Here is a 2,500-nt window from a genome sequence, read left to right on the forward strand (position 1 = left end):
GCCACGGTTTACCTGGTGCCCGGGGAGCGAATCGGACACCAGGTCAACCTCTGCTAAAGCGGCCGGGGTTCACCTGCTGTCCCTGCCGGACTTGGAGCCCGAGGAGGGGATCGGCCACCAGGTCAACCTCCGCTGAAAGCGGCCACGGTTTACCTGGTGCCCGGGGAGCGAATCGGACACCAGGTCAACCTCTGCTAAGGCGCCCGAGGTTGACCTGGTGCCCGGGGAGCGAATCGGACACCAGGTCAACCTCTGCTACGGCGGCCGGGGTTGACCTGCTGTCCCTGCCGGACTTAGAAAATTTTTCTCTCCCCGCCCGGAACCGGGGTTGACCTGTTGTCCCTGCCGGACTTGGAGCCCGAGGAGGGGATCGGCCACCAGGTCAACCTCCGCTGAAAGCGGCCACGGTTTACCTGGTGCCCGGGGAGCGAATCGGACACCAGGTCAACCTCTGCTAAAGCGGCCGGGGTTGACCTGCTGTCCCTGCCGGACTTGGAGCCCGAGGAGGGGATCGGCCACCAGGTCAACCTCCGCTGAAAGCGGCCACGGTTTACCTGGTGCCCGGGGAGCGAATCGGACACCAGGTCAACCTCTGCTAAAGCGGCCGGGGTTGACCTGCTGTCCGTGCCGGACTTGGAGCCCGAGGAGGGGATCGGCCACCAGGTCAACCTCCGCTGAAAGCGGCCACGGTTTACCTGGTGCCCGGGGAGCGAATCGGACACCAGGTCAACCTCTGCTAAAGCGGCCGGGGTTCACCTGCTGTCCCTGCCGGACTTGGAGCCCGAGGAGGGGATCGGCCACCAGGTCAACCTCCGCTGAAAGCGGCCACGGTTTACCTGGTGCCCGGGGAGCGAATCGGACACCAGGTCAACCTCTGCTAAGGCGCCCGAGGTTGACCTGGTGCCCGGGGAGCGAATCGGACACCAGGTCAACCTCTGCTACGGCGGCCGGGGTTGACCTGCTGTCCCTGCCGGACTTAGAAAATTTTTCTCTCCCCGCCCGGAACCGGGGTTGACCTGTTGTCCCTGCCGGACTTGGAGCCCGAGGAGGGGATCGGCCACCAGGTCAACCTCCGCTGAAAGCGGCCACGGTTTACCTGGTGCCCGGGGAGCGAATCGGACACCAGGTCAACCTCTGCTAAAGCGGCCGGGGTTGACCTGCTGTCCCTGCCGGACTTGGAGCCCGAGGAGGGGATCGGCCACCAGGTCAACCTCCGCTGAAAGCGGCCACGGTTTACCTGGTGCCCGGGGAGCGAATCGGACACCAGGTCAACCTCTGCTAAAGCGGCCGGGGTTCACCTGCTGTCCCTGCCGGACTTGGAGCCCGAGGAGGGGATCGGCCACCAGGTCAACCTCCGCTGAAAGCGGCCACGGTTTACCTGGTGCCCGGGGAGCGAATCGGACACCAGGTCAACCTCTGCTAAGGCGCCCGAGGTTGACCTGGTGCCCGGGGAGCGAATCGGACACCAGGTCAACCTCCGCTAAAGCGCCCGAGGTTGACCTGGTGCCCGGGGAGCGAATCGGACACCAGGTCAACCTCTGCTACGGCGGCCGGGGTTGACCTGCTGTCCCTGCCGGACTTGGAAAATTTCTCTCCCCGCCTCGGACCGGGGTTGACCTGCTGTCCCTACCGGACTTAGAACATTTTTCTCTCCCCGCCCCGGCCCGGGGGTTAACCTCGGGGCGCACAGCTTCCCGGGTCTGACGTGCACGTCCTGTCACCTCCCGGGCCCGGCGTCCTCGTCCTCCCTTCCCCTTGGGCCGGCTCGGAGGAAGTTTTCCCTCGGCCCGGCCTCCGGGTTAATTGTTTGGGCCCGGCTGACTGAGGCCAGGCTGCTGACGCTAAAGCCCGGGGAGGCGGGGGCCTACGGCCATACCGGACCGAATGCCCCCGATCTCGTCCGATCTCGGAAGGTAAACCGTCCCGGGCCTGGCTAGTACCTGGATGGGTGACCGCCTGGGAATCCCAGGTGCCGTAGGCAGCTTTTGGCCCCAGCGGGGGTAGAGCGGGGCGTGTGTCTGCCGTGCGGGAGCAGGGAAGCCGTGAGGCCAAGGCGGCGCGACGGTCCTGGGGGGCGCTGAGGCCTTTCCCTCTGCCTGCCTGCGTGTCGGGGGCGGGGGGGCGGGCGAGGAAGCTTAGGCCCTCACCCGGTGCGGTGCGATGGCTTGGGTCGGGTCGGGGAGAGGGAAGAAAGCGTGTGTGGAGCGTTGGTGGGGCAGGTGTGTGTGTGGGAGTGCTGGGTGGGGCAGGCCGTTGAGGCGGTGGCGGTGGTGGTGTTTTTGGTGGGAGTGAGTTGGGGTCAGGTGGGTGTGGGGTCCCGCCCGGGGGGTGGATGGTCTGAGGGTTAAGGCTTGGAACGTGCGTCTTGGGGGACCGTGGGTGGAGGTTGTTGAGAGCGGGGAAGGCCCTGGGTCTCGGTTGTGGACTATTAAGCCCGGTGGAGGGGGACCGTGGGGGGAGGTTGTTGAGAGCGGGGAAGGCCCTGGGTCCCGGTTGTGGA

General features: G+C 66.4%; 1 non-coding gene across 1 annotated transcript; it reads left to right on the forward strand.

The window, feature by feature from the left end:
* The first annotated feature begins 1,862 nt into the window (after positions 1-1,862).
* On the forward strand, positions 1,863-1,981 carry LOC142006776 (5S ribosomal RNA). Its single transcript, XR_012643815.1, has one exon. It is a non-coding gene; the product is annotated as a 5S ribosomal RNA (ribosomal RNA).
* Positions 1,982-2,500: the final 519 nt, after the last annotated feature.

The sequence above is a fragment of the Carettochelys insculpta genome, unplaced genomic scaffold (assembly GCF_033958435.1).
Source record: "Carettochelys insculpta isolate YL-2023 unplaced genomic scaffold, ASM3395843v1 scaffold_0130, whole genome shotgun sequence".
In the NCBI taxonomy this organism is placed as follows: Eukaryota; Metazoa; Chordata; order Testudines; family Carettochelyidae; genus Carettochelys; species Carettochelys insculpta.